Here is a 10,998-nt window from a genome sequence, read left to right on the forward strand (position 1 = left end):
AAGGCCAGGACATATACTGCTTATGTTTGTCAGGGGAAGAGTGTCCCCTGCAGCCACCGTCGCTAGGAAACAGTCTGGGAAGAGTGTCCCCTACAATCACCGTTGCCGGGAAGCAGTCTGGGAAGAGTGTCCCCTGCAGCCACTGTCGCCGTGAAGCAGTCTGGGAAGAGTGTCCCCTGCAGCCACCGTTACCGGGAAGCAGTCTGGGAAGAGTGTCCCCTACAATCACCGTCACAGGAAGGCAGTCTGGGAAGTGTGTCCCATACAATCACCGTTGCCGAGAAGCAGTCTGGGAAGTGTGCCCCCTACAATCACCGTTGCCGGGAAGCAGTCTGGGAAGGGTCCCCTGCAGTTACCGTCACCAAATGACATCACAGGAAAACCGTAAGTTCATTGGTTGGTAAGTAACTGCTAGTTTGAACTACCTATTCTATGATTACTTCGGAGCTGCTTCATGCTCTCGTCGGGACCTGGAAAAATTTATTAATTTTGCTTCCAATCTCCACCCCTCCATCATCTTCACATGGTCCATCTCTGACACTTCTCTTCCCTTCCTTGACCTCTCTGTCTCAATTTCTGATGATAGACTGTCCACCAATATCCATTACAAGCCTACCGACTCCCACAGCTACCTCGACTACAGCTCCTCACACCCCGCTTCCTGTAAAGACTCCATCCCATTCTCTCAGTTCCTTCGCCTCCGTCGCATCTGTTCTGATGACGCTACCTTCAAAAACAGCTCCTCTGACATGTCCTCCTTCTTCCTTAACCGAGGTTTTCCATCCACGGTCGTTGACAGGGCCCTCAACCGTGTCCGGCCCATATCCCGCGCATCCTCCCTCACGCCTTCTCCTCCTTCCCCCTTGTCCTCACTTATCACCCCACCAGCCTCCGCATTCAAAGGATCATCCTCCGCCATTTCCGCCAACTCCAGCATGATGCCACCACCAAACACATCTTCCCTTCACCCCCCTTGACGGCATTCCGTAGGGATCGTTCCCTCCGGGACACCCTGGTCCACTCCTCCATCACCCCCTACTCCTCAACCCCCACTTATGGCACCTCCCCATGCCCACGCAGAAGATGCAACACCTGCCCCTTCACTTCCTCTCTCCTCACCGTCCAAGGGCCCAAACACTCCTTTCAAGTGAAGCAGCATTTCACTTGCATTTCCCCTAACTTAGTCTACTGCATTCGTTGCTCCCAATGCGGTCTCCTCTACATTGGAGAGACCAAACGCAAACTGGGCGACCGTTTTGCGGAACACCTGCGGTCTGTCCGCAAGAAAGACCCAAACCTCCCTGTCGCTTGCCATTTTAACACTCCACCCTGTTCTCTTGCCAACATGTCTGTCCTTGGCTTGCTGCATTGTTCCAGTGAAGCCCAACGCAAACTGGAGGAACAGCACCTCATCTTCCGACTAGGCACTTTACAGCCCTCTGGGCTGAATATTGAATTCAACAACTTTAGATCTTAAACTCCCCCTCCCCCCCATCCCCACCCCGTTTCTTTTCCCCCCCCACCCGCTTTTTTTTCAATAATTTATATAGATTCTTCTTTCCCCACCTATTTCCATTATTTTTAAATCTAAAACTAAAACCTTTAGTCTTTCCACCCCACCCCCACTAGAGCTGTACTTTGAATATCCTGTATTCCATTCTTAATTAGCACTTTTCTCAGACAAAGACCACCACCTTCAACACCTCTTTGACCCTTTTGTCTCTGACATCTTTTGATTATCTGCTCACACCACACCCTCAATGTGTCTCTTCCCCCCCGCCCCCCACCCACCTTAAACCAATTTATATTTCTCCCTTGTTGAAACTATGCTGCAGTTCTGCCGAAGGGCCATGGAGGCTCGAAACGTTGACTGATTTCTTCTCCGCCGATGCTGCCAGACTTGCTGAGTTTTTCCAGGTAATTCTGTTTTTGTTTTGTTTTGGATTTCCAGCATCCGCAGTAGCTTTTAGTTTTTTGTTTTTATACCTATTCTAAGTTGATTTCAGATTAAAGGTGACTACTGGGGCCCAGGGTCGGAGGCCTAATGCTTCAGCTTCAACTCAGCAGAGAGAGCAGGTTCCAACTGATTTTAAAAAGTGTATTTTGAATCTCTATTCTAATTTGCTTTCAGATTAAAGGTAAATAGGAGAAATATTTTACAGATTGATAAACTAAAGACCAGTAGGAAATTTAAAAACAAATTGAAAAAGTCATTAAATAAAATAGAGATGCAGGGCCAGGCCATGTGTTGTAGCTGCATGATGTGGGAGCTCGTGGACCCCATTGTGGTTCCTAGTGACCACATCTGTGGCAAATGTTGGTTGCTTGAGGAACTCCGGCTCAGAGTTGATGAGCTGGAGTCTGAGCTTCAGACACTGTGACACATCAGGGAGGAGGAGAGTTACGTGGACGCTATGTTTCAGGAGACAGTCACACCCCTTAGATTAACGACCTTAAATTCGGCCAGTGGTCAGGTACAGGAGGGTGTGACTATGAGTGAGACAGGTAGAGGGATCCAAGAAGTGGCACTGCAGGAGCCTCAGCCCTTGCGCTTATCTGACAGGTTCGAGATTCTTGCTCCCTGTGTGGACGAGAGTAGGGACTGTACTGAGGATGAGCAAACTGACCATAGAACCATGGTACAAGGAGCCATTCAAGTGGGGGGGAGAAAAGAGAAATGTAGTTGTAATCGGGGATAGTATAGTTAGGGGAATAGATACTGTTCTCTGTAACCAGGATCGAGAGTCCCGATAGCTGTGTTGCCTACCTGGTGCCAGGGTTAAGGATATCTCATCTGGGCTGCAGAGGAACTTGGAGGGGGGGTGGGGGAGATCCAGTTGTTGTGATCCACATAGGTACCAATGATATAGGTAGAACAAGGAAAGAGGTTCTGCTGAGGGAATACAAGCAGCTAGGGGCTAAATTAAAAAGCAGAACTAAAAGGTAATAATCTCCGGATTACTACCTGAGCCACGAGCTAATTGGCACAGGATCAATAAGATTAAAGGGGTAAATGCATGGCTCAAAGATTGGTGTGGGGGAAATGGGTTCGAATTCATGGGACATTGGCACCAGTACTGAGGAAAGAGGGAGCTATTCCATTCGGACGGGCTCCACTTGAATCATGCAGGGACCAGTGTCCTGGCGAATCGCATAACTAGGGTTGTAGACAGGGCTTTAAAATAAATAGTTGGGGGGGGGGGGTTCAGTTACATGGAAATTTAAAAAATCAAAGTTTAAGGAGAGGGTAAGAGTGCAGTTTAGTGACGAGGCTGATTGCTATCAAAAAGTGAAAGGAAGGGACAGAGTATGTGAACGCCATATTGCGCCAACGAATCATATAAGAGTAGGGAAAATTGACAATAGGGAAAACTTAAAGGCTTTGTATCTGAATGCACGTAGCATTTGGAATAAAACTAATGAGTTAACAGCGCAAATAGAGATAAATAGGTATGATTTGGTGGCGATTACTGAGACATGGTTACAGGGAGAACAGGTTTGGGAGTTGAATATCCAAAGGTACTCAGTGTTTCGGAAGGATAGGCAGGAAGGAAAAGGAGGTGGTGTAGCTTTGTTAGTAAAAGAAGAGATCAGTGCTATAGTGAGGAATGATATAGACACTGGAGAGCAAGACGTAGAGTCAGTCTGGGTAGAAATAAGAAATAGCAAGGGAAATAAGTCCCTGGTGGGAGTAATCTATAGGTCCTCAAACAATAGTTTAGCAGTACGGCACAGTTTAAACCAGGAAATACTGGGGGCATGTATGAAAGGCACGGCAATAATCATGGGTGATTTTAATATGCATATAGACTGAACTAATCAAATTGGCAAGGGTAGCCTCGAGGAAGAATTCATAGAGTGTATTGGAGATTGTTTCTTGGAGCAATATGTTGTGGAACCAATCAGGGAATAGGCCATTCTGGATTTGGTTTTGTGTAATGAGATGGGATTAATTAATGATTTCATAGTAAAGGATCCTCTAGGGAAGAGTGATCATAGCATGCTAGAATTTCAAGTTCAATTTGAGAGCGAGAAACTTGAGTCCCACACTAGTGTTCTGGAATTAAACAAAGGTAACTAGATAGGTATTTGGCCATAGTGGACTGGGCAGGAAGACTACAAGGTAGGACAATTGATGAACAGTGGCATATATTTAAGGAGATATTCAATTCCTCCCAAGTAAATATATTCCAAAGAGGAAGAAAGATGGTTAGAGGGGGAAAAAGCATCCATGGCTAAGCAAGGAAGTTAAAGATAACAAAGGCAAAAACTAAGGCATACCAAATTGCAAAGGTCAGTGGCAGGCTGGAAGATTGGGAAACTTTTAAAGATCAACAAAGGGTTACTAAAAAAAATAATAAAAAGAGCAAAGGTAAATTATGAAAGAAAACTAGCGTAAAATGTAAAAACTGAAAGCAAAAGCTGCTACAAGTATATAAAAGGAAAGAGTAGCTGAAGTGAATGTTGGTCCCTTGGAGGATGAGACTGGGGAGTTAATAGTGGGGAACGCAGGAATGGCAGAGATGCTTAATCAATATTTTTGCCCCAGTTTTCATGGTGGAGGACACTAGTACCACCCCAATAATAACAGGTAGTGCAGAGGGTATAGCGAAGGAGGAACTTAGAACACTTAGAACAATCACCATCACTAGAGAAAAAATACTGAGCAAATTATTGGGATTAAAGGGTGACAAGTCCCCAGGACCTGATGGCCTACATCCCAGGGTCTTAAAGGAAGTGGCAGAGGAGATAGTGGATGCATTGACTATAATATTCCAAAATTCCCTGGATTCTGGAAAGGTTACAGCGGATTGGAAAAATGCTAAAATAACACCCTTATTCAAAAAGGAGGAGAGGCAGAAAGTAGGAAGCTATAGACCAGTTAGTTTAACGTCTGTTGTTGGGAAATTATTGGAATCCATTATTAAGGAAGTAGTAATGGGACATTTGGAAAGTCAAAATGCAATCCATCAGAGTCAGCACGGTTTTATGAAGAGTAAATCGTGTTTGACTAATTTGCCAGAGTTCTTTGAAGATGTGACAAGCAAAGTGAATAATGGGGATCCTGTAGATGTAGTATAACTGGACCTCCAGAAGGCCTTTGATAAGGTGCCACACAAAAGATTCACACACAAGATAAGGTCACACCGAGTTAGGGGTAATATACTAGCTTGGATAGAAGATTGGCTAACCAACAGAAAGCAGAGAGTCGGGATAAATTGGTCCTTTTCTGGATGGCAAGCTGTAACTAGTGGGGTGCCACAGGGTTCGGTCCTTGGGCCCCAGCTATTTACAATCTATATTAATGACCTGGATTCAGGGATAGAAGGTGCTATAGCTAAATTTGCAGATGACACCAAAATAGGTGGGAAAGTATGTTGCAAGGAAGAAATAAGAAATTTACAAATGGATATGGACAGGTTAGGTGAATGGACCAAAATTTGGCAGATGGAGTTTAACGTGGGCAAGTGAGAGCTTATCCATTTTGGTCAGAAGAATAAAAAGGCGACTTATTATTTAAATGGAGAGAAACTTTAGAATGCTTCAGTGCAGAGGGGTCTGGGTGTCCTCATGCATGAATCGCTGAAAGCTAGTATGTTGGCACAGCAAGTAATAAGGAAGGCAAATGGAATTTTGGCATTTATTGCTACAAAAATAGGGAAGTGTTGTTGCAACTATACAAGGCATTGGTGAGACCGCACCTGGAGTACTGTGCACAGTTTTGGTCCCCTTACTTGATGATGGATGTAGTCACATTGGAGGCGGTTTAGAGGAAGTTCACTAGAATGATTCCAGAGATGCGGGGCTTGTCTTATGAGGAGAGGATGAGCAGTTTAGGCCTATACTCACTAGAGTTTAGAAGGATGAGAGGAGATCTAATTGAGGTATATAAGATGCTAAAGGGGATAGACAAAGTAGACGTGGAGCGGATGTTTCCCCTTGTGGGGTATTCTAGAACGAGAGGCCATAGTTTTAGGCTAAGGGGTGGTAGATTTAAATCAGAGATGAGGACGAATTACTTTTCTCAAAGGGTCGTGAATCTGTGGAATTCACTACCTCAGAGTGCAGTGGATGCCGGGACGCTGAACAAATTTAAGGAGGTAGACAGATTTTGAATTAGTAATGGGTTGAAAGGTTATGGGGAGAGGGCGGGAAATTGGAGTTGAGGCCGAAATGAGATCAGCCATGATCGTATTGAATGGCGGGGCAGGCTCGAGGGGCTGAATTGCCTACTCCTGCTCCTAGTTCTTATGTCATTAAAAATGAAGTGTCATCATTTAAAATTACCCTGCAGAATGAAGATGTTCATTTCAATACTTCAACATAAAATGCATACTTCTGGGTTGCACCCAACACTTAGCATTCAGGATGACCAAAAATAAAAAGAAAGTCAGGCAGGAAAATTTATCCAACAGGGTACAATGCAAAAGAACAAATTAGCAAAAGTAAAATACTGCAGATGCTGGAAACCTGAAATAAAAACAGAAAATGCTGGAAATACACAGCAGGTCAGGCAGGATCTGTGGAGGAAGAAACTAAGTTAATGTTTCAGATTGATGGCTTTTTATCAGAACAAGTTAGCATGTACCTCAACTAAATATTTACACAACCTTAATTCTTCTAATCATATGTACACAGAGCACCTTCGGGGCAAGGTTTGACAGTGCACGTATTATTCCATATCCAACGCCACACTCTCCAAACTTATATCACCATAATTTCTCCATCAGCTTCCCCAAGTCCTTATCCAGCTTGGTTCCTCCACGCGCTCTCAATACCACAATAACATTATATCCAATCCTGACTGCACAATCCTTAATCCAATGCATATTTAACTTTGTCAGCCACTGTTCTGTCACTCTTCAAAACTGCTGACATCACGCTCTCCTCAAATGAGCCCACTCATGCCTGCTCTGTTCTCACTTAAGAATAACTGCATCGCCAACCTGCCTTTTCCATCTAAGTATGTCGTCACCACCCATCTCCATGCTCACTTATCCAATCAGTCCCGCTGTACAAATCCTTCCAGTCAGACTTTCACCTTTGCCCACATAACAGAAGCAATACTAACAATGGCGCTACAGATTATTCTGGTAACTGCTACCATGGTGTGTTCCCCTTGACTTCTCTGACTTCTCCATCATGTCAACAAGTCTGACCACCAGCTTTTCTCGTTTGTCACTCAGATCAGCTGGCCCACCACTAACTGCCCCAGTCAGCAACGCTACTGCAAAAGCTTTTTTGCCAATACCTGAATGGTTATTTTCATGTTCTTAGTCTACATGGTGCCCCTCGCCGGCACCATGCATTGGCATATTGTCAGTTTTCAAATGTCTACAGACACACCAAACTTTACACCATCAATGTGATTTTTCTTTTCATATTTGCACCATTGAGAAACTGTTGCAGCTAATGGTGGCAAATTTTGACTACTCTGCAATGTGATAGGTGCTGAATTAGAATTTCCAACAACTTATCAGCTGGACCAAAACAATGTTTTAGCATCTCCAAAAACCCTGTACCATAGCACGAAACTCTATGCCTGTCCCCAGTGTTAACTCAGGCTGAACCTGATGTATCACAATCAAGATGTTTTGTCTGACCCTGAATTGAGCTTCAAACTTTATATCCTCCACAACACCGAGATCACCCATTTCAATATACAATCTGAACAAAAAAAATCCATCTAACTTACGTTCTACTATCCTGTTAGTCACATGATACAATGATAATGGAGTTGTTAACTTTTAACATACTTCCCACAATTGCAGTCACCACAAAGGGTTGTTAGTCCAAGAAAAACCCTGATTAATTCAGGACCAAGTGTTTTTAAACAACTAACTTTAATAAACACTAACTATTAAAAGTATTTTTTTATACAACTGTTCTATATTAAGTGACAATGTTCTCTTCACAAAGTCTCATTCAAGTTGATCAGACTTGTAACCTTTGCAGATCACCATTCCAGGAGATGGACACCTATTATTGCACAGCCACTGGTAAATGCTGAGTTGTTCGAATCCCAAAGGGAAACTTGAAACAACTGCCACAACTTGGTTTGTAATTTGTATAAATTTCGAGATGCGCGCCTTGAATTCAGTAGTAATAAGACTACCAAGTCTTATAGATTTTTACAAAACTAGATTAAACATTAATAAGAGAAATGATTTTAAACACATACGTAGGTCTACAAATTACTACTGTGATAACTTCTAAATTTCCTACTTAATCTGACTCCCAGTTACACTTTCGTTACGGCAACACAACAGTAAGACACAGAGATTTTAAAAGCCCCAGGCAAGGTGACACACGATACCCTGAACCAGTCGAATTCAAAATGAGTTTTCTTAATTTCAGTTCTTTGAAAACAGCAGCTTGAGGCCTAGATGCTGAACATTTTTCACACTTGTCAGATCTTAAAATTGCCTACCCTTAAACACAGCCTTTGCTCCTTTATACATATTGAATGCAAATTCCCTTTCACTTGTCTTTGGACTTTATCTTTCTGATAATAAAAATCTCTCATAGCACTAAGTTTTACCAGTAATCTTTGAGAAAAATAAACACTGTTTCTAAACTTCACCTGGCTAGGTGACATATTTCATCCCTCCTTTGAAAACATTCTAGTCTGGTTTATTTAAAGGTGCAAATGTCCTTTTACACCTTACATTCTAAACTTCCCACATGTTTACCATGTTTACATCAAAGCCTTCAGGCCAGCTGCCTTTAATCCAATTAAGTCTCTCACACACAGATACATACAGACACAGATACCACTATTTTACAATAAATTCCAATAACATTATGAGAATTATTATATCTTCCTGACAACACCCAACTACCCAAAGAGCACTAACTTTTAAAAGAAACAGGTCTCATTCTTATTTGATTAACTTGGGCTGCACCAATGCACAATAGCATGCATGAGTGCACTTTGTTGAAGCCATGTATTTAGGTGCTTCCCTCACTTATAATCTTTTAGTCTTTATCTCTGTTCTACAAGCTTTGTTCATAATATTTTGAACATATAGGACAAGTGACCTTGCAGGTTTTCACATGTGGCATCTTAGTAATTCCTCCCTTATCTTGGTATCATCTCTTGAGGAAGAGAAGGTTGTTGGTAACTTTTGCTTGTTTGATGGAAACTGGAACGATATTCCAACTTCCTCAAGAGGTGTAGAGACTAAGATCCCACCCATATTCCCATCCTTGTTCACCTGTTCTAATCATTCCTCCAGATGGTGAGCAGAGTACGCTGCCTGAAATCTTGAGGCTTATCAGTTCTTCTAGGGAACTTTTCTAAGATAACAACTGCTCTTTTCAGAGCAAATTTTACATGGCATAACTGTAAAAACGTCTCACCCAATGTTACTGCTTTCAGCATGAAAAACTTCAAAACAACTTTTATCCATGGAAACAGAAAATGCTGGATATAGTCAGGTCATGTAGCATCTGTGGATGACCTTTCACCAGATCTCTAGATACATCTTTTGATTCTTTACTTGTTCCATTGCCACTCTTTGGCCTTGTACCATGAAACATTTTGTCATTTAATCTCTCTTGCCCTCCTCCCTATGACAGATCTTTATCTTCCCATCCTCGTCCTTTCACTTGCATAAAATCCAAACACTTCCAACATTCTGACAAAAGGTCATCGACCTGAAGTTTTAACTGTTTCTCTCCACAGATACTGCCTGACCTGCCGAGTATTTCCAGCACTTTCTGTCTTTGCTTCAGATTTCCAGTATCACAGTATTTTGCTTTTGTTATCAATAGCAAGTATGAAGAGCAAGATTGATGATCGAAATGCATGAGACTAGTGTGTGTGTGTGTGGGGGGGGGGGGGGGGGGGAGTGAATGTGTGTGTGTATGTGTGTGGGGGGGGGGAGATGAGTGGGGAGGGGTGGTGCATGGAAGGTTTATACTTTGTATCCACTTAGAGGGGGTTGAATCAAAGCAGGCTGACACATTTAAACTGCAAAGTCCCAAGCTGTAAATGCAGTGAAGATTTAAGACAGACAGGCAAATTCTGCCAGCATTGTTGCTCCTTTTGTGCCTCTCTGGCAATACCTGTTAAGAGCAAAGGTATGCATATAGACATTAGTAAAGCAAACTCTTACCATTCCTACAACTCTACCAACCTGTAACTTGCATCCAAAGATGGGAGAAGCTTCCAGAACAAAAAGAAACACATTTAAATAAAAGGTCCGACTTCGACCCCAGGAGCGCTCACTTCAACTCGGGGGTGCAGCTATCATTATTCTGGTTTAATTATTAAAAGCGGGGAGAAGAGAAGCTTTGAATCCAGTGTGAGTGCCTGACATAGATTTAACTCGCAGCAACAGCGTCTCCCTGGGAACCTCCAGGCGGCCATTACCGCACATCCCCTGCTTAATGCGCCTGCGCTTTCGCGATGCAAGCTGGGAATTGTAGTCGCCGGCCTGTTATTCAGCACAAGCAGCGTGGGTGTGGAGAACTACAATACCCAGCGGCTGAGGGGCAAGGCAAACTTTGGAGGACTGGAGCTATATTGAAGCAGTTCCCAATTCATCTTCTTTTCCTGATCACCTGGATTTAAAATCTAAATATATGCACATATATACTTAGTTTGTTGGCATATGGGACATTGGCCCCTGAGTCAGAAGGTTATAGGCTCAAATCTCACTCACTCCAGCACAAAATCTGACCTGACAGTGACATTCCCAGTGCAGTACTGAGGGAGTGCTGCACTGTCAGAGGTGCCATCTCTTGGATGAGATGTTAAACTGAACCGAGGCCTTGCCTCTGCTGGATTTAAAATTAAAATCCCGTGGCCATATTTCAAAGAAGACCGCGGGGTTCTCCCCGGTTTCCTACGTTATAACAGCGACTACAATTCCAAAGTATTTAATTGGCTGTAAAGTGCCTTGAGATGTCTCGTGGTTGTGGAAAAACTCTATATAAATGCAAGTCTTTCCTCTTTCATTCGGTGTTCTGGCCAATACATATCCCTCAACC

At 43.1% G+C, this 10,998-nt stretch overlaps 1 protein-coding gene across 2 annotated transcripts in view; it reads right to left on the reverse strand.

The window, feature by feature from the left end:
* The window catches only part of usp40 (ubiquitin specific peptidase 40), a 147,428-nt gene extending 137,041 nt beyond the window's left edge, over positions 1-10,387 (reverse strand). The window contains exon 1 of one of the 2 annotated variants that reach the window (XM_078551524.1): positions 10,235-10,387. The gene's annotated coding sequence lies outside the window, so the exon portion shown is untranslated. Of the gene's footprint in view, positions 1-10,142 lie in introns of both variants that reach the window. The other variant, XM_078551523.1, reaches the window with a different exon arrangement.
* Positions 10,388-10,998: the final 611 nt, after the last annotated feature.

The sequence above is a fragment of the Cetorhinus maximus genome, chromosome 11, assembly GCF_964194155.1.
Source record: "Cetorhinus maximus chromosome 11, sCetMax3.hap1.1, whole genome shotgun sequence".
Lineage (NCBI taxonomy): Eukaryota > Metazoa > Chordata > Chondrichthyes > Lamniformes > Cetorhinidae > Cetorhinus > Cetorhinus maximus.